Source organism: Chiloscyllium plagiosum, chromosome 26, assembly GCF_004010195.1.
Source record: "Chiloscyllium plagiosum isolate BGI_BamShark_2017 chromosome 26, ASM401019v2, whole genome shotgun sequence".
Classification (NCBI taxonomy): Eukaryota; Metazoa; Chordata; class Chondrichthyes; order Orectolobiformes; family Hemiscylliidae; genus Chiloscyllium; species Chiloscyllium plagiosum.
The window spans coordinates 16,792,249-16,813,816 of NC_057735.1; the positions used below are offsets into that span (position 1 = coordinate 16,792,249).

At 43.8% G+C, this 21,568-nt stretch overlaps 1 protein-coding gene across 7 annotated transcripts in view; it reads left to right on the forward strand.

Moving 5' to 3' along the window:
• Window positions 1-11,102: 11,102 nt before the first annotated feature.
• LOC122563144 (TBC1 domain family member 30-like) overlaps window positions 11,103-21,568 on the forward strand; it is a 93,279-nt gene continuing 82,813 nt past the window's right edge. For 2 of the 7 annotated variants that reach the window (XM_043716608.1, XM_043716605.1), the window contains exon 1: window positions 17,933-19,503. The gene's annotated coding sequence lies outside the window, so the exon portion shown is untranslated. Of the gene's footprint in view, window positions 11,332-17,918; window positions 19,504-21,568 lie in introns of those variants that run through there. The other 5 variants (XM_043716603.1, XM_043716604.1, XM_043716610.1 and 2 more) reach the window with 5 other exon arrangements.

Sequence of the window (21,568 nt, forward strand, 5' to 3'; positions counted from 1 at the left end):
CCTCCGACACTCCAGGGAAAACAGCCCCAGCCTGTTCAGCCTCTCACTATAGTTCAAATCCTCCAACCCTGACACAATCCTTGTAAATCTTTTCTGAACCCTTTCAAGTTTCACAACATCTTTCCGATAGGAAGGATCTTTGGACTGTGGGAGGAAACCGGAGCACCCAGAGGAAACCAACACTGACATGGAGAGAATGTTCAAACTCCGTACAGATAGTCGCCTGAGGCTGGGTTGAACCCGGGTCCATGGCACTGTGAGGCAGCAGTGCTAACCACTCAGCCACCGTGCCACCCAAACCTAGTCCATTCAGGGAGTGCCAGTTGACATAAAGGGATGAATACCAGGGATATTGAGTCCCTGAATGACAGACAGTGTGAAAATCAGTGGTTTAGTCAGGCTATGCACTTGTAAATAAAGGGTGATTGGTGATGGAATGCTACCTTTGAAGGCTTATTTCAAACTCTGTCTGGCTTGCCTTTTTGTACTTTGTCCCCTCAGCCAGATTGTAAAGTACTTTTGTGTTGCCTTGCCTTTTAGTGCAGACACAAAGCTTGTTATGGTTGTCAGCAGTGATCAGTCAATGGGTGGACATGCTGCTCTACAGTACATATTAAGCTATATCAATCTCACACCTGCAGCAATGCCAGCAGGAAAACACGCTGGATGTGCTTCAAGTGAAAACTATACCCCAGTATCAAAGGAGAATAGTCCTCTGTCAGGTCCAGGGGGACTCTGTCAGTCAAGGCGTCTCAATGCACAAAGTCAGGGGCATATTCTGACCTCTGTGAAGGGGCTCAGTTAACCACTTAGTGTGCTTATGGTTGGGCAGTGCATGTCACTACAGTCTGGGGTCCAGTGTAAACAGACTGGAGGTTCATTGTCCGTCTAGGGGCTGCACACACAGCAATAGGGTGTGGTCACAGATCGGCCTGTGCTGTCTGTCAGTTGAATTTGGTCAGCGAAGTGGGCAGTGATCAGTCCTGGGGGAGGTCAGCTCAATGAAGGTCAAGGAGTGAGGGTGGTATCGGTGGGTAAAGAAGTGGGACAAGTTAATTTTGGGGAGTGGAGGCAGTATGCTGGCATGTAGAGGGGGTAATAATCGTGACACGGAGAAACACAGTGTCAAATTAGGGGAAACGGACGTATTGGATGACAAGACATACAGTGGGTGCGAGTGTCATCGATGGTCACCATTGCTCTGGCAAAAGTGAGGACTCCAGATGCTGGAAATCAGAGACCTTCAGTCCTGATGAAGGGCTTTTGCCCGAAATGTCAATTTTCCTACTCCTTGGATGCTGCTGGACCTGCTGTGCCTTTCCAGTGCCGCTCTAATCTAGGCCACCACCCTGGCCTCACTGAGGGGGGCATTGCAGCACGATGGTGGACATCACTAAATTGTGGGGCTAGTTCTTAGTGGGTGTTGCTGAGGACTGAAGACATACGTCCATGTGATGTGTGGGATCCTGTGGAGGTTCAGCACTGATCGACAGGCCAGGGAGGAGTCAGGAAGAAGGGCACATGGAGGTTTGATTGGCCCCCTCTGTGCCAAATGCAAACTGTGCTCACTTCTATACTTACGCAGGCTGTGAATACGCAGACCAGTTGGAAATGGCTGTGACCACACCAGAGTTCACAGTGAGTGTTTCTTTTCCTGACAGGCTCTACCTGTGAGTGGCGTGAGGTCTTTCAAGGGACAACTGCATTCATTAAAGATTTCCCCGGTACAAGTTGAGGTCATGTGTCAACACAGAATTGTGCATGTGAAGTGCATCCAACCACACAGGATACATTTCCTGGGGTTCAAGTCCCACCTTCACCAGAGATGCGTCTTAGCATCTCTAGACAGTTTGATTAGAAAATATCTACAATTCCTGGCCACAAGAAACCTTGACAACATAATTGGCTGTTGCAGATCGAACATCGTCATCTCTCTGAAGCAGAAGTGGTCACCTTAAAAGTGACAGTAGCGGGTCACAATTCACAAAAAAAATTGAATGATTCTTATCGGCTGCAAGAAATAAGGGCAAGGGACTGATTTCCTGTCAGCTCAAATTGTTAATATTCAACAACATTCTTTTATGTGCAATTGTAATTGATTGGGAATGTAAGACTTGGAGAACAGAGTCTCAGTCCTTATACAGCCCATGCAGTTTTTTTATTATCTCAGAGCAGCAATAATTCTGAGGCATTGATGTAAGGTTCCTGTGTAAAAGTTTTATGTCAATCATTCCATGGCTCTCCATGTCAGAGTCCTCCATGTCCCACGGTATGGAGATACAGGGTATGAATAGGTTCTGCAACTTAACAGACTGGAGATGAATTAGTTAATTATACCTTTGTCAATGATAATTCATTAATGAGAGATGGCTAGTCTACCTTTCTGGTCACTTCCTCATATCCTATATACCCAACCACTTCTAGAAGAATACAGCGCAGTACAGGCCCTTTGGGCCTCGATGTTGCGCCGATCCAAGCCCACCTAACCTATACTAACCCACTATCCTCCATATACCTATCCAATGCCCACTTAAATGCCCATAAAGAGGGAGAGTCCACCACTGCTACTGGCAGGGCATTCCATGAACTTACGACTCGCTGAGTGAAGAACCTACCCCTAACTTCAGTCCTATATCTACCCCCCCTTAATTTAAAGCTATGCCCCCTTGTAATACCCGACTCCATACGCGGGAAAAGGTTCACACTGTCAACCCTATCTAACCCCCTAATCATCTTGTACACCTCAATCAAGTCACCCCTAAACCGTCTTTTCTCTAATGAAAACAGCCCCAAGTGTCTCAGTCTTTCCTCATACGATCTTCCTTCCATACCAGGCAACATCCTGGTAAACCTCCTCTGCACCCGTTCCAGTGTCTCCACGTCCTTCCTATAGTATGGCGACCAAAACTGCACACAATATTCCAGATGCGGCCGCACCAGAGTCTTATACAACTGCATCATGACCTCAGGACTCCGGAACTCAATTCCTCTACCAATAAAAGCCAGTACGCCATATGCCTTCCTCACCGCACTATTTACCTGGGTGGCAACTTTCAGAGATCTGTGTACATGGACACTTCTCTAGTTTGTGTAGGAAGAATGTAAATTTCTTTGGAGCCCATATTTTGCTGTTTGTTTAAGTCATGAAAAACATGCGTCTGAAAAGTGGCTTGTGTAGAAGTTATCTCACTGCAGTTACTGAGTAAAGACAAAACCATCAATAAATAACAAATAATCCAACAGTTTCTTTCCAGCTTTAAAGTTTTATTTAGTGTTTTGCTGAACAGTCAACACACTGTCACATTAGGAAATAGATTAGAGGGAATGGAATGAATGCATGTAACCAAAATGAATTTGCTTAAAAATGTATTGCTGGAAAAGCGCAGCAGGTCAGGCAGCATCAAAGGAACAGGAGAATCGACGTTTCGGGGATAAGCCTTTGATGCTGCCAGACCTGCTGCACTTTTCCAGCAACACATTTTTAAGCTCTGATCTCCAGCGTCTGCAGTCCTCACTTTCTCCTACCAAAATCAATTTACCAACCAAATGCCCTGAATCAAAGGCTGTTTATGATTAATCTCAGCCTTTTACTGCATTTGTTTGGACCAATGTCTCCAATAATAGGATATTCCAGTTCTGTTCAGTTGCTGAATGTGCAGTTTGCACCCTCTGGTGGAGAAAGGAAATTCCACATCTCGTGGTTGAATTGCGAGATTGTGGACTGAGACTTGCCAAGTCTCCATGAATTGAAGATCAATTAGCAGGACACGATTGTGTAGTCCTGGAGAAATATCACAGGCACATGAAAAATCACGGGTAAACAGGGTGTTTAAAAAGGCGTTTTGGTTCTCCTGCCATCATCAATCAAAGTACTGATACAGGAGGGGGGACATCATGTTACAGCTGTACAAAATATTGCTAAGACCACATTTGGAGTACTGTGTACAATTCTGATTGCCCTGCTATAGAAAGGATGTTATTAAACTGGAAAGGATGCAAACAAATTTTACAAGCAAGTTACTGAGACTGGAAGGTTTGAGTTATAAGGAGAGGCTGGATAGGTTGGGATTTTTCCCCAGGAGTGTAGGAGGTTTATAAAATTATGAAGGACATAGGTACGATATCTAAGATACGGTCTTTTTTCCCAGTGTAGAGGAGTCCAAAACTAGGTGAGAGGGAAAACATTTAAAATAGACCTGAACAGCAATTTTCACACACAGCATACATGGAATGAGTTGCCAGAGGAAGTGACAGAGGTGGGTAAAATTACAACATATAAAAGATATTTGGACAGGCACTTCTGGCTGTAACAGGTTGTGCTTTTTCTAAGGTATTTTAGATGTTGGAGGTGATTTCCTTGAATTCCAGGAGCAGCAATTACTGTCTTGAATGCTGTTGCATTGTTTTGAAATACTGGAGTGAAAAAAAACGTCAAAACAACACCACTTTTAAAAGGGAGAGGACAAAGTCAGCACATGGTCAGGTCCGTGCAGGACAGAGAGAAAAAAACCTGCACTGCTAACTGACACATCAGTGAACCTGCACAGTTACTGCCTTTGCTGTTTGAATTCATGTATCACTGGACTTGGGCGTGCGTCTAGGAAAATTAACAAACAGTGAAATTCACAACTCATCTTGGAGGAACCTGTTTGGGAAAGGTCACAGCACAGAAACAGATAAGCGCATAGTTTTAAGTATCACGTTGCTGTAAATCTACAGTAGTGAACAGAGTGGGTTCTTTCTTGATTACATGATTTATTGAAATACGTCTCTTGATTGAACTTAAATATATAAGCTGTAAGTATTAAATTAGCCTGGAGCAGTGTTTTATAGAGGAATAAGACAGTGATATTTTCTAGGTCTGCAGATTGAAAGAAGCAAAAATGGCCCTTAGTAGAGTGATATGTTCTTCTTGTCAGATGTGGGAGTTTAGGGAAGTTTACAGGTTACTGAGGATTATATCTGCAATAATTGCCATTGGTTGAGAATCCTTTCAGATCAAATGGATTGGTTGGAGTGATAAAGAGAGGCAATGACAAATCTACAAAAGCAAAGGGGTGTGAAAGATGGCAGTTATAGGAAGGGAGAAAAGGCACAGATACAGTCACATAGATGGGTTAACTCCAGGTAAGGTAGGAGAGGTAGGCAGGTAGTGCAGGAGTCTTCTGTGACTATCCCCATTTCAAACAAGTATAGTGTTTTGGAAAATGTAGGGGGTGATGGATTCATAGGGCAATGTAGCATGAACAGCCAAGTTTCTGGTATCAAAACTACTCTAATGCAATGAGGAGTATGAGGGGTTCCGAGAGTTCAATTGTGTTCGAGGACTCTCTAGTCCGAGGCACAGACAGATGTTTTTGTCGCCAGCAGTGAAAAATGGTGTGTTGCTTCCCTGGTGCCAGGATCAAGGATGTCTCAGAGAGGGTGCAGAATGTTCCCAAAGGAGAGAGGGCCCAGCAGGAGGTCATTGTACACATTTGAACCAATGACATAGGAAGGGAAAAGATTGAGATTCCAAAGGGAGATTACAGAGAGTTAGGCAGGAATTTAAAAAGGAGGTCCTCGAGAGTAGTAATATCAGGATTACTCCCAGTGCAATGAGCTAGTGAGGATAGGAATAGGAGGATAGAGCAGGTGAATGCATGGCTGAGGAGCTGGTGCAGGGGAGAAGGGTTCACATTTTTGGATGATTGGAATCTCGTCTGGAGTAGAAGTGACCTGTACAAGAAGGACGGATTGCACCTAAATTGGAAGGGGACTAATATACTGGCAGGGAGATTTGCTAGAGCTGCTCGGGAGGATTTAAACTAGTAAGGTGGGGGTGGGTGGGATCCAGGGAGATAGTGAGGAAAGAGATCAATCTGAGACTGGTACAGTTGAGAAAAGAAGCGAGTCAAACAGTCAGGACAGGCAGGGACAAAGCAGTGAACAAGATAGGACTGATAAATTAAACTGTATTTATTTCAATGCAAGGGTCTAACAGGGAAGGCAGATGAACTCAGGACATGGTTAGGAACATGGGACTGGGATATCATAGCAATTACTGAAGTGTGGCTCAGGGATGGACAGGACTGGCAGCTTAATGTTCCAGAATACAAATGCTACAGGAAGGACAGAAAGAGAGGCGAGATCGGATGGGCAGTGGTGTTTTTGATAAGCGATAGCATTACAGCTGTACTGAGGGAGGATATTCCCAGAAATACATCCAGGAAAGTTATTTGGGTGGACCTGAGAAATAAAAAAGGGATGATCACCTTATTGGGATTGTATTATAGACCCCCTAATAGTCAGAAGGAAATTGAGAAACAAATTTGTAAGGAGATCTCAGCTATCTGTAAGAATAATAGGGTAGTTATGGTAGGGGATTTTAACTTTCCAAACATAGACTGGGATGGCCACTCTGTTAAGGGTTTAGATGGAGGGGAATGTGTTAAGTGTGTACAAGATAATTTTCTGATTCAGTATGTGGATGTACCTACTAGAGAAGGTGAAAAACCTGACCTATTCTTGGGAAATAAGGCAGGGCAGGTGACTGAGTTGTCAGTGGAGGAGCACTTTGGGGCCAGTGACCATAATTCTATTATTTTTAAAATAGTGATGGAAAAGGATAGACCAGATCTAAAGGCTGAAGTTCTAAATTGAAGAAAGACCAATTTTGATGGTATTAGGCAAGAACTTTCAAAAGCTAATTGGGGGCAGATGTTCGCAGGTAAAGGGATGGCTGGAAAATGGGAAGCCTTCAGAATTGAGATAATGAGAATCCAGAGACAGTATGTTCTTGTTAGGGTGAAAGGAAAGGCTGGTAGGTATAGGGAATGCTGGATGACTAAAGAAATTGAAGGTTTGGTTAAGAAAAAGAAGGAAGCATATCTCAAGTATAGACAGGATAGATCGAGTGAATCCTTAGATGAGTATAAAGGCAGTTGGAGTATACTTCAGAGGGAAATCAGGAGGGCCAAAAGGGGACATGACATAGCTTTAGCAAATGAAGTTAAGGAGAATCCAAAGGGTGTTTACAAATACATTAAGGACAAAAGGGTAACAAGGGAGAGAATGGAGCCGCTCAAAGACTAGCAAGGTGGAGCCGCAGAAAATGGGGGAGATACTAAACGGGTATTTTATTGTGGAGAAGGACATGGAAGATATAGAATGTAAGGAAATAGATGGTGACATCTTGAAAAATGTCCATATTACAGAGGAGGAAATGCTGGATGTCTGGAAACGCATAAATGTGGATAAATCCCCAGGACCTGATCAGGTGTACCCTAGAACTCTGTGGGAAGCTAGAGAAGTGATTGCCTGGCCCCTTGCTGAGATATTTGCATCATTGATAGTCACAGGTGAGGTGCCAGAAGATTGGAGATTGGCAAACGTGGTGCCAGTTTTTAAAAAGGTGGTAAGGACAAGCCAGGGAACTATAGACCAGTGAGCCTGATGTCAGTGGTGGGCAAGTTGTTGGATGGAATCCTGACGGACAGGATGTACATGTATTTAGAAAGGCAAGGACTGATTAGGGATAGTCAACATGGCTTTGTGCATGGGAAATCATGTCTCACAAACTTGATTGAGTTTTTCGAAGAAGTAACAGAGAGGATTGATGAGGGCAGAATGGTAGACGTGAGCTATATGGACTTTGACGAGGTTCCCCATGGGAGATTGGTTAGCAAGGTTCGATCTCATGGACTACAGGGAGAACTGGCCATTTGGATACAGAACTGTCTCAAAGGTAGAAGACAGAGGGTGGTGGTGGAGGGTTGTTTTTCAGACTGGAGGCCTGTAACCAGCGGAGTACCACAAGGATCAGTGCTGGATCCACTATTTTTCGTCATTTATTTAAAGGATTTGGATGTGTGTATAAGAGGTCTAGTTAGTAAGTTTGCAGATGACACCAAAATTGGAGGTGCAGTGGACAGTAAAGAAGGTTACCTCAGCTTACAATGGGATCTTGATCTAATGGGCCAATGGGCTGAGAAGTTGCAGATGGAGTTTAATTTAGATAAATGTGATGTGCTGCATTTTGGGAAAGCAAATCTTAGCAGGACTTATACACTTAATGGTAAGGTCCTAGGGAGTGTTGCTGAACAAAGAGACCTTGGAGTTCCTTGAAAGTGGAGTTGCAGGTAGATAAGGTAGTGAAGAAGGTGTTTGGAATGCTATCGTTTACTGGTCAGAATATAGAGTACAGGAGTTGGGAGGTCATGATGCAGCTTTACATGACATTGGTTAGGCAACTTATGGAATATTGCATACAATTCTGGTCTCTTTCCTATCAGAAGGATGTTGTGAAACTTGAAAGGGTTCAGAAAAGATCTACAAGGATGTTGCCAGGGTTGGAGGATTTGAGCTATAGGGAGAAGTTGAATATGCTGGGGCTTTTCTCCCTGTAGCGTCAGAAGCTGAGGGGTGACCGTATAGAGGTTTATAAAATTATGAGGGGCATGGATAGGATAAATAGACAAAGTATTTTCCCTGGGGTGGAGGAGTCCAGAACTAGAGGCCATAGGTTTAGGATCAGAGGGGAAAATATAAGAGAGACCTCAGGGGAAATGTTTTCACGCAGAGGGTGGTGCATGTATGGAATGAGCTGCCAGAAGAAGTATAATTGCAACATTTAAAAGGCTGGATGGGTATATGAATAGGAAGGGTTTGGAGGGATATGGGCCGGGTGCTGGCAAATGGGACTAGATTAGGTTGGGATACCTGGTCGGTTTGGATGTGTTGGACAGAAGGGTCTGTTTCTGTGCTGTACATCTCTATGACATAGATAGGAAAGCTTTAAGGGAACATGGGCCATATGCAAGCAAATGTTCCCTCAGTTTAGGAAACTTGGTCAGCATGGATTAGTTGGCAGAAGGGTTTGTTTGTGTGCTGTATGATTTTATGGATCTCTATTGTCATTTTCTTTGAACATTTCTCTTTGAGGAGAAAGTGAGGTCTGCAGATGCTGGAGATCAAAGTTGAAACTTTATTGCTGGAACAGCACAGCAGGTCAGGCAGCATCCAGGGAACAGGAGATTCGACGTTTCGGGCACAGGCCCTTCTTCAGGAATGAGCAGAGAGTGTTCAGCAGGAGAAGATGGAAAATGAAGTGTTGTTCTTTGAACTTGCGTTAAGGAACACTGCAACAGATCTGGGACAGAAATGTTGGTGTAGGAACACAGTGGTGTGTTGAAGTGGAGGCAGTGGGAAACTCTGGGTCATGTTTTACAGACAGAGTGTAGGTGTTCAGCAAAGCGGTCATCAAATCTGTGTTTCATCTCCCCCGATATACAGGAGACCACATTCTGAGCAGTGAATGAAATAAATGAGTTGAGAGAAGTGCAGGTAAGCTGCTGCTTCACCTGGAAGGTGTGCCTGAGGCCTTGGATACTGAGGTTGGAGGAAGTAAATCGGCAAGTAAGTCACCTTGTGCAAGACCAACCCCTTCCCACAAACGTCACTTCAATATATTACCACCTTTCCTGAGCTGTTAACAGTTCTGATGAAGAATCGCCAGACTCGAAATATTATCTTGCTTTCAAAGAACACAGAACATTACAGCACAGTCCAGGCTCTCTGACCCTCAATGTTGTGCTGACCTGTGAAACCAGCCTGAAGCTGAACTAACCTGCATTGTTGCATTATCATCCATATGTTTATCCAATGGCCATTTAAAAAGACATTAAAGTCGGTGAGTCTACTACAGTTGCAGGCAGGGAGTTTCACGCCATTACTACTCTCTGAGTAAAGAAACTACCCCTCTGACATCTGTCCTATATCTATCACCGCTCAATTTAAAGCTATGTCCTCTCATGCTAGCCATCACTATCCGAGGAAAACGTCTCTCTCTGCTAACACTATCTAATCCTCTGATCATCTTTCACATCTCTATTAAGTCACCTCTCAACCTCTTCCTTCTAACGAAAACAGCCTCAGGTCACTCAGTCTTTCCTCAGAAGACCTTCCTTCCATACCAGACAATATCCTCATAAATCTCCTCTGCATCTTTTCCAAAACTTACACATCCTTCCTATAATGTGGTAACCAGAACTGTACGCAATACTCCAAGTGCGGCCACACCATAGTTTCCTACAGCTGCAACATAACCCCATGGTTCATATGCCTTCTTAACAATCCTATTAACCTGGGTGGCAACTTTCAGGGATCTATGTACATGGACACGGAGATCTTTCTGCTCATCCACACTGCAAGAACCTTACCATTACCCCAGTACTCTGTATTACTGTTACTTCTTCCAAAATGAATCACCTCACACTTTTCTGCATTAAACTCCATTTGCCACCTTTCAGCCCAACTCTGCAGCTTATCTATGTCCCTCTGTAAGCAGCAATATCCTTCAGCACTGTCCCAGCCGGATCCCTCCAGCCCGGCACCGCCTTCCTGACCTGCAGTCTTCTTCTTGACCTCTCCGCCTCCATCCTACTCCGACCTATCACCCTCACCTTGACCTCTTTCCACCTATCACATTTCCAACGCCCCTCCTCCAAGTCCCTCCTCCCTACCTTTTATCTTCTCCTGCTGAACACTCTCTGCTCATTCCTGAAGAAGGGCCTGTGCCCGAAACGTCGAATCTCCTGTTCCCTGGATGCTGCCTGACCTGCTGTGCTGTTCCAGCAATAAAGTTTCAACATTTCTCTTTACCAGATTTAAATGTATGGAAAATAGTGGATAAAAGTCAAGCTTCATCCAATTGGATAATGAGTCTTATAACCTTTCCGATTGATGTAGGAAGGGACTGGGTCACCAGGGTGGATTTATTGGCTGATTAATAACTGGACACAAGTTGTGTGGTGAAAGCTCCAGGAATAAATTAAGTCAAAGTTAGCAATCCTTGTGCTATGACCATTTGCAGATGTACAAGATGCACAATGCCCGAATCTCTCCAGATAACGGCTCTTGTATCTTCTTTCACCAAAATGACAAGAACCCACCAGTGCCTCTGAATGTGGGTCAGTTAGACCACATGACAGAGCAGCAGAAATAGGCCATTTGGCTCATCCAGTTTCCCTCCGCCTTTCAATGAGATCATGGCTGATCTGATAGCCTTCAACTCCATTTTTCAGCCTTTTTTCCAAAGCCCCTGATTTCTTAATCTTTTTATTTCAATCTTCCTAAGGTTGGGAATCAGGATAGAGCCTATGGATCTGGGTTTGAAGATTATTATCTGGTTTGGAGATCTGGTTGGAACATTGGGGCATGGTTCTGAATTGGCCTGGTCTCCTTGACAATCCAGTAGGCTGCATTGCTTCCTGCCCTGTAGGTTGGAGCCTTTGTATCTGAACAGTACCCAAAGCAAGTGCTGCTAACATCTAGGCCTGACAGAAAGCTTTGGTAAGTAAATTCGTCACCTTCATTTTCTAGTATTAATGTTTGCTCCATTGCAAAGGATTTAACTTTCATTTATTTTACAGAAGGTCCAATGAATAAAAGTGTAGACATTGAGCAATAAGGGTGGGTTTTCGATCTATAATTGATCTATTCTAGCTCTGACCACTGGTGTACCCAGATAAAGTAGCTTTTTATTTCATACTCCTTGTGAATTGGATGTTGCGGACAATGCAAATAATTCATAGAGAATTCTATAACTATTCCTATTCTAAAAGAACAATATAATTCCTTTCTATATTATATATAGCATAAGGATCAAACTGATTCAGATCTCAGTGAATACAGCAGAAACTATTACTCGATTTGGATGTAACAAACCATCTGACAATGGTTGGTGATGTTGGGGGAGTGCACATCAGCTCCTCTAAGCCCCTTCCTGCAAGGAAGCAGTGTCTTTGACAAGCCAGGAGGGTGCTGGGAAAAACAGAATGCGAGAGGCCACAAGAAAGTGACAATGAATAAAAAATAGAAACGTCTGGACTTGAAAGGAAACCTCTGATGTTGGCTAGAGAATCGAGAAGGGGAACTTGAGCACACGTGAGCACCTACCCCAGCATCCCTGAGCAGGGCCTGAGAGGCAAATTAATTGGTTTTGCATGGTCATGGGACATCAGCAGCAGGAACCCTTCCAATAAACTCGTTACCAAGCTGATTAACGATCAAGAGTTAGGCTCTTCAACAACATCCTAATGAATCTCCAACATTAACTGATATCCATTGTTCACAGCTCATTCCTACAAGTTATGTTTTTTGTTAAACATTTATGAAGCTTAATTGCCAACAGAACAAGAAAATTCTGTTTTATAAACATCTAGGCAGTGCATTTGTCTAAATTGCCTATTACATCTCGGCGTAGTTGCTGTAATTCCACAACACAGATACCAAATCATAGTGGATGAAATGAAAAGGTATTTGGCAGAGATAAGTTGGAGGCTAGAAGATCTAGAACTGAGCCTGTCAATGAGGGAGGCTGATGTGTCCGTATTTCTAACTGAGGTGCAGGGAACACAGGAGAGAGTTGAGGGACAAAGTGACTGGGATTCCAATGTACTCTCCTTTGAGACAACTGAGGATGCTCAAACTCTCTCATCGCAGGTATTCTACCTACCAATGAGTAAAGGTCTGGAAAGATCTGGTGGATGTTGGGAGACATCTGATGTTCACTTGGCTGAAAACTGACTGAGACTATACTGCTGATCATGGCATCCAGGGGCCTCAATATGAGGGAGCACGTGACATTTGTGATGAAACATCCACGCAGGAAAGTCCATTGGGGAATACTGGGGAGATCTACAGATGCTCAAAGAAGTCACAGTGAACCTCTGAGCTACTGTCAAGTCTGTTGGCCAATCCCAGCTGCAACAGTGCTTTTCCTGAGTACAGGCAAATCTGGTCAAGCTGTTCAACCACATTGACCTTTTGGATCCTTCCTTCAAAAAAATCAGAGGCATATAGCTGGAAAATCATCTAGCTGAAGCAATGAACGATGAAGGTGTCCAGTTGGAGTTGGGGAAGCTTAACAGTGACAAACTACAATTGTCTTTGTTTGACACGGTGTGATTATATCATCACAGTCATGGAGATAGACTGCACTCCTAGAGGAGTGTCTGGTGGCATGGGTAATGATGGAGAGGTCAGCTTGAAGAGGTAAGTAGAACATGTTACTGCACAGGTCCTACGTCTATAGTTAGCAACAAGGCTGAGCCTCCCTGAAGGTTACCCCAAAGGGGTGCTGGAATTGTAAGGAAATTGGGCACTTCAAACGAGATTACTGTCAAAGTAGCTTTTTAAGATGGCTCAGGGAATCCCTGATGGATTCGGCCAGTAAGCCTCTCATGGTTCGTCCCGGAGATCATACTCTGTGGTAGATCATACTCTGTGGTAGTCTGAAATATTGGAATATTTTGGAAAAATGCAGATGTAGCAGGGTTGTTGTTATGGGTGATTTCAACTTTCCCAATATCGACTGGAACCTCCTTAGTGCAGATGATTTGGAACCATTTTGTCAGGTGTGTTCAGGAGGGTTTCCTTATTCAGTATGTCGACAGACCGACAAGGGAAGAGGCCATTTTGGATTTGGTGCTTGGCAATGAATCAGGACAGGTGTCAGATCTTGAGGTGGGAGAAAACTTTGGTGACAGTGACCACAACTGCCTCACATTTACCATAGCCTTGGAGAGGGAAAGGAGCAGTTACCGAGGGAAGATATTTAATTGGGGAAAAGGAAATTATGACACTATCAGATAGGAGTTGGGAAGTACAGACTGGGAGCAATTGATCTACAGAAAGGGCACAGCAGACATGTGGAGACTGTTTAAGGAGCAGTTGTTGCGAGTGATGCATAAATTTGTTCCTCTGAGACAGGTAAGAAGGGGTAAGATTAAGGAACCTTGGATGACGAGAACAGAGGAGCTTCTTGTCAAAAGGAAGAAGGCAGATTACATAAGGTGGAGGAAGCAAGGATCTATCACAGCTTTAGAGGATTGCAGGCTTGCTAGAAAGAAGCTCAGAAATGGACTGAGGAGAGCCAGGAGGGAGCACGAAAAAGGCTTGGCAAGAATAATTAGGGAGAACCCAAAGACATTTTACTCTACGTGAGGAATAAGAGAATGATCAGGGAGAAAGTAGGGCTGATCAGGGATAGTGTAGAGAATCTATGCGTGGAGTCACAGCAGATAGGGGAAGCCCTAAATGAGTTTTTTGCTTCGGTTTTCACGAAAGAAAGGGACCCTGTTGTGAATGAGAACTTTGAGGAGCTGGGATACAGGCTTGAACAGATCAAGATTGATGAAGTTGATGTGCTGGAAAGTTTGGAAAACATTAAGATTGATATGTCCCCAGGGCCAGACCAGATTTTTATCCTAGACTGCTCCAGGAAGCGAGAAAGGAAGTTGCTAAGACGCTGGTGAAGATCTTTGCCTCCTCACTCTCCACGGGAGTCGTACTGGAGGATTGGAAGGAGGTGAATGTTGTTCCTCTTTTCAAGAAGGGTAATAGGGAAATCCCTGGCAATTACAGACCAGTCAGTCTTACGTCTGTGGTCAGCAAAGTTTTGGAAAGAATTCTGAGGGATAGATTTATGACTATTTGGAAAAGCATAGCGTGATTAAAGGCAGTCAGCATGACTTTGTGAGGGGCAGGTCATGCCTCACAAATCCTATTGAGTTCTTTGAGGAGGTGATAAGTCAGGTCGACGAAGGTCGAGCAGTGGATGTGGTGTACATGGACTTCAGCAAGGCATTTGATAAGATTCCCCATGGTAGGCTCATTCATAATGTCAGGAAGTATGGGATACAGGGAGATTTGGCTATCTGGGTTCAGAATTGGTTGGCTGATAGAAAGCAGAGAGTGGTTGTAGATGGAAAGTATTCTGCCTGGAGGTCAGGGTTGAGTGGGGTGCCACAGGGCTCTGTTCTTGGGCCTCTGCTCTTTGTAGTTTTTATAAATGACTTGGATGAGGAGGTTGAGGGGTGGGTTAGTAAATTTGCAGATGACACAAAGGTTGGAGGTGCCGTTGATAGTATCGAGGGCTATTGTAGGCTGCAGCACAACATAGACAGGATGCAGAGCTGGGCTGAGAAATGGCAGATGGAGTTCAACCTGGATAAATGCGAAATGATGCATTTTGGAAGGTTGAGTTCAAATGCTTAATATAAGTGGCAGTGTGGAGGAACAGAAAGATCTTGGTGTTCAAGTACATAGATCCCTCAAAGTTGTCACCCACATGAATAGGGTTGTTAAGAAAGCATATGGTGTTTTGGCTTTCATTAACAGGGGGATCAAGTTTAAGAGCCGCAAGGTTTTGCTACAGCTCTACAAATCCCTGGTGAGACCACATTTGGAATACTGTGTCCAGTTCTGGTCACCCAGTGTCCAGTTCTGGTCACCCAGTATAGGAAAGATACAGAGGCTTTGGAGAGGGTGCAAAGAAGGTTTATCAGGATGCTGCCAGGAATGGAGGGCTTGTCTTATGAAGAGAGGTTGAATAAGCTCAGACTTTTCTCTCTGGAGAGAGGGTGGAAGACAGGTGACCTGATCGAGGTATACAAGATAATGAGAGGCATGGATAGAGTCAATAGCCAGAGACAGGGTAGGACTGACTGGCACGAAGGGTTATAGTTTTAAGATATTAGGAGGAAGGTGTAGAGGGGATGTCAGAGGTAGGTTCTTTATGCAGAGAGTTGTGAATGCATGGAATGCGTTGCCAATGGTGGTGGTGGAAGCAGAGTCATTGGGGACATTGAAGTGACTGCTGGACATGCACATGGACAGCAGTAAATTGAGGGATGCGTAGGTCAAGCTATTTTATTTTACATTAGGATTAAGCCTCAGCACAACATCGTGGGCCAAAGGGCCTGTTCTGTGCTGTACTTTTCTATGTTCTATAAAATTCTTCCAGACAGTTTAGTTTAAATTATTACCTTTATTTACCAATGGCACTGACACTCTAACAATCTAAGCCCATCACCTTACACTATCCTATCATCATCCATATGCTTATCCAAGGACTGTTTAAATGCCCATAATGTGGCTGAGTTAACTACATTGGCAAGCAGGGTATTCCATGCCCTTACCACTCTGAGTAAAGAACCTGCCTCTGACATCTGTCTTAAATCTAACACCCCTCAATTTGCAGCTATGTCCCCTTGTACGAGCAGATGTCATCATCCTAGGAAAAAGACTCTCCCTGTCCGCCATATCTAATCCTTTGATCATCTTGTATGTCTTTATTAAATCCCCTCGTAGCCTTCTTCTCTCCAATGAGAACAGACCCAAGTCCCTCAGCCTTTCCTCATAAGACTTTTGCTCCAGACCAGGCAACATCCTGGAAAATCCCGGTAGGTAAATAGATACCTACAAGCCAGGCTTGAGCCAAGGTTCTAAAACCTTTAGCAGAGTAGCAGTGCCAACTCCTACCCTTAAGAGCTCTCTCAGGCTACTCTTCTTATTGCTGCAAACAAGCTGTCTTTATACAGAATTTGGTATTAAAAGTACAAAAACACCGCATGTCCTGAATCAGATAAGCAGCAATAAAATAGCAAAAAGTTTGCAGAGGAAGAGAAAGTCGTTGACAAGTCTGAGTATGCTGACTAATTAAGCCACATGCACATCAAAGTGGGAAACCTTGATCAAGCCAGGCCCAAATGGATGATTGCTTTGGCTAGATGACCTTCCCTTTTAACAGTACATCATAACGAAAGACTAGTCTAAACTATGTGGGAAAGGTCATGAGGTAGCCTTGCTCAGCTAACATGTCCAGTTTCATTGTCCTACAAAATGACTTTTTCTTTTAAAATCAACTGAGATTCCCAGAATGCAAATTTAATTCATAACATCTCTAGATCTCGAACTCCAGCGAACAACACACAAACATTCAATCCATGACAAGCCTGTGTTCACTCAAATCAGACCACAAAGAGTTCATCTTTCCACCAGCTTCTGTCCTGTCTGTCTCTTTTTCTCTCTCTCTCTCTCTCTGTCCCTTTAACCCTTCAGTTAGTAAATGTAATTCACAGAAGAATGTTTTCTCATTCTCACATGAACATCTTCCAACTTCCCTACTATGTCAGTTTCAGCCTTCGTGTTTTCCCAGCCTGTAAGGGTAATGAGACATTCACATTCCAGAACAGTCAAGATGAGGGAGCTGAGCTTCACAAATTCAAATCTGCTCAGTATGGTATACATAAAAATGTATCAGGATTGTTCTATTATGTGCACATTCCACTCAGCTTATTAAATTACAAAGTTCTTTTCCGAAATGAGTATGAGTTTTGTTAAGAGTTTTCGACAGAACCAGAATTTTAGTTATCTGGCATCCTTCTGTGAAATATGCACAATCTTTCAGCCCCCGGTGTGAGAAGGAAGTACTGCCACACATTCCACAAGTGAACAAATGTTATCACCTTATTTACACCGACCCATTGACACTGAGAACAGATGTCCCCAATTCTCAGTACCCGAACCAATCACAGGCACCACTGCCATCAGGTTCAATCCAGCAGAGGTCCATTCCTTGAGGACTCGAGTATAAGAGTCGTGAAGTCTTGCCTTAATTATAGAATTTTCTATTCATTCATGTGATGTTGGCATCGCTGGCTGGGCCAGCATTTATTGCCCATTCCCTAACTACCCAGAGGGCAATCAAAAGTCAAGAACATTGCTGTGGGTCTGGAGTCACATGTAGCCAGACTGGATCAGAATGGGCACATTTCTTTATCAACAGGACACTAGAGAGCCAGGTGAATTTTATAAACAAACAACATTGGTACATGGTCACCACTGAGCTTTCTTTTCAATCCTAGATTTTTATTGAATTCACACTTCATCTTTCATTGTGGAATTTGAACTTATGTTTGCCTTGGCCTCTGAATTACTAGCCCAGAGACAAAGCTTGCTTAGACTGTATCTGGAGTAGTGTGTACAGTTTAGGTCTCCTTATCTCAGAGACAATATTATTGTCATACAGAGAACGCATTGAAGGTTCACCAGACGTTTTCCTGTTCCATGAAAAGAAAATGGATAATTTTGGCTGCAATCTCCAGAGTTTTGAAAATGAGAGATAATCTCATTGACACCAATAAAATACTCAAAAGTGTTAGACAGGTCAGATGTTTACCCTGCTTGAGCAGTCTAAAATAAGGGGACATAATTTAAAAATAAGGGGGATTCCACTTTGGTCAGAAATAAAGAGAAGTTATTTTACACTGAGAATTGTGAACTTTTGGAGATCCCCAACACAGAGGGCTGTGTAGGCCCAGACTTTCAGTGTGTTTCGGATACAGCTTGTTAGATTTCTGATTACCAGTGGTGTACATCTTTATGGGTAAAGATATTTAGGTATTTGAGTGGCAGGACAGACTCGATGAACTCAATGTTCCTATGTTCCCTCACCAGAGACTGGCATGGGTCATTGAAAACTGAGGCCCTCAGCCAGAAGACTGATCATAGGAAGCAACACAGTTTTTAGAGTTTAGTCAGAATTTCACCTGTTTGCAGGCTCAGGCCTCAAGCAAAATAACAGTATTCACAGCCATACCTCTGCAGGATCTGCACAGAGCATTGTCCAAGTATCATTGGCGCACTTATGAGGCAGATCCAAAATGAAGAAATTCTCTTGCAACAGTTGTCTTTGAGTTGGGGTAAGCATGTCTGGTGTCATGCCGTTATTTTGGAAGCTTGAATTATTTGATTATACCACTGAAGACCGGGCCTGGTATGCAGAAAGAATGGGATACTTTTTCAAGGCAAATGACATTGGGGCAAATGAAAAACAACTCGTAATTCCCCGACAGCTTGTGGATCTGCAACTTTTTCAGTTATTAGGAGCTTAATGTTTCCCAAGGCACCAGATGCTAAAGCCTTTTAAGAGTTGACAGAATTTAACTCTGTTCCACAAGCCTCCTCTAACTCTGAGATGATATTGGCTTTACTTGGCAGTTCGAAAACCAAGGGAGTCTGTGTCAGGACTTTTGACTAGGATAGGTTGACTTGCAGAGGCATGTGATTTTGGTTTAATTCTTAACGAGATACTGAAAGACCATTTGGTATGTGGGATTAATGATGTAACCAAGCAAAAACACCTACTAGCTGAAACTCAATTAGACTTTAATAGGCAGTATAATGGCTTTGTCATCAGAAAATGTGACAAGTGGAGCATATGAATTATAGGGTGTGCCAATAGAAGTAGACACCCTTGCCAGGCCAACTGATCTTGGGGACACCTCTTGAATGATAACAATTGTGTAGTCTCAGTCAGGATATATCCTGAACAGAGTAAGATCTGGCTCTGAGGAAGCCAGACCAGTGTCAAGTACTATTTGTGTGTAAATAAAGGGTGACTGGGTAATGGGACACTGGCCTCTGTGGAGTTATTTCACAAATGCAATTGCGAGTGGTGGAGTCACATATGGTTTCACCTTTGTTATCCATCACAACAGAGGACCTCAAGGATCTTGAATTGGTCGATGAGGACACTGGGAGCTTACACTTCATCTGAACATTAAGTAATGCAAGGTTGATGGCATATAAAGAAGGAGATCACTTGGGCCTGTACACTGCTGAGGTACCTGGGGAGGAAGGCAGCATTCCATATCGGTGACTCCATGACAACGTAAGGTGAGATGAAGCCGCTTGTCATTCCTGTCAAATCTCAAGCTTCGCCTGGTGGAGGCTGACCCACAAGCAGATATCAGAAAAGGCAGCTTCATTGGCAGGCCGGTAGTGTTACTGGCCAGGGATGGTTACCAATTTTTCCCATTAGCGACAGAACTGTCAAGAGATGTCCTTTGGACAAAGCAGGAAAATTCTGAAGCTGCCTCCTTAACAGTGCCTACACTATTTGGACTGCAACAGTGCACGAAGGTAGTTCACCACCATCTTCCTAAAGGAATCAAAGGAAGAACAATCACTGGGGGCCTAGCCAGCGAGGCCCAAACCCTATGAATGAATTTAAAAAACCAATCGCCTTGACCTGATTAAGATAGTAACATTGCCTTGAAATAAATGCTTTGTGTATTGTATGCTTTTCTGACAGTAACTCTAATTCCGTGAGTGTGCCATCACCGAGGGATACCAGCCTGCTGTAGAGGGGAGACTCCATTCCAACCTTCCAATGCCAGGCATATCCTTTGGCAGCCAAATTAAACTCTGTTCCTTTGTTACTAACAAGTATAAACAGCTACATTTGGATAGCATATTTAACACCTTTGGTGATTTTGAGTGCCCACCTGGCCCACTTGGCAATAGGTCACCTTCCAAGAGGCTTCAAATGGCACCATCCTGACGTGGTGCGCAGAGTTTCCTGAGACATTTCTGATCAGGAAGCGGATCCTCCGGCCATAATCCCTGTTTTTGGAGGCATTGCCTCCTACAAACTGCAGGTCTGCACTCCTCCCTTCTGTGCTGTGGAGCAGTGGGTCAGTGGAGTGGCACAGTGGTTAGCACTATAGCCTCACAGTGACATAGAACTGGGTTCAGTTCCTGCCTCAACAGACTGTCTGTGTGGAGTTTGCACATTCTCCCCGTGTCTGCGTGGGTTTCCTCCCGGTGCTCCAGTTTCCTCCCACAGTCCAAAAATGTGCAGGTTAGGTGAATTGGCCATGCTAAATTGCCCGTAGTATTAGGTGAAGGGGTAAATGTAGGGGAATGGGTCTGGGTGGGTTGCGCTTTGGCGGGTCGGTGTGGACTTGCTGGGCCGAAGGGCCTGTTTCCACACTGTAAGTAATTTAATCTAATCTAAACTTGCTGCTACTCCTGTTGCTGCTGCTGCTCATTCATCCCCTCATCTGAGGTTCAAGGTAAAGCTACATTAGGGTCACCCGAACTGACCAGAGGTTTGACAGATGGAAAATGTAAGTCAGACACACTCAACTCCAGGCAGCAGAAATGACCTCTAGAAGAAAAGAAATCACCTTCATAGCACAGATAGCATGCTCTTGAAACACCCTGTGAGGAAAAGCCTTTCACTCTGAACAGGAAGCGGCTCACTGGGGCCTGAGTAAGTTGAGGATTTTGTGCCCTTTGTGCCCCTCAATTCCTGATGTCTCCATGTCTTGCTTTCACTGACAAGTTCCAGGAAATACTGGGAAACCTGGAAACTCTAGGTACATTCATAAGGCCTAGTAGCACCAGCTGGTATTGGCCTTTTAACATACTCAAATTGGCTACTGTTCTCTTCCATGAGAGATAAGAAACTATTTTCTAATCAACCTGTTCAGAGATGTTATGACACACCTCTGGAACAGGTGAGACTCAAGTTGACTCAAGATAAGGATACTACCACTGCCCTAAAGAGAGAATTCTTCAAATGTATCTGAACACACTGCTGTTAAAGATGAAAGTTAGCAGGCTACAGCCAACTGACTGCCCATAAATATCCATTTGCTTCCAAAACTTTTGTCAGGTTAAAGGTCACTCTATCCAAGAACAAAACTAAAAAATTAAGCTTTCAGAAAACATAGACCAGACCTTGGCTGATGTGCTGTGATCCATTCTGGGCCTCACACTTTAAGCAGGATTGTGAGGATGTTATCGGAGAGTAGAGGAGTCGGTTTTGGGAGAGACTGGGGAAGTTGGTGTTGTTTTCCTTGCAACAGAGAAGGTTGAGTTGAGATTTAACAGAGATGTCAGAAATTATGAATGAACTTGATAAGAGTTAATTAGGAGAAACTGTTTCTGATGG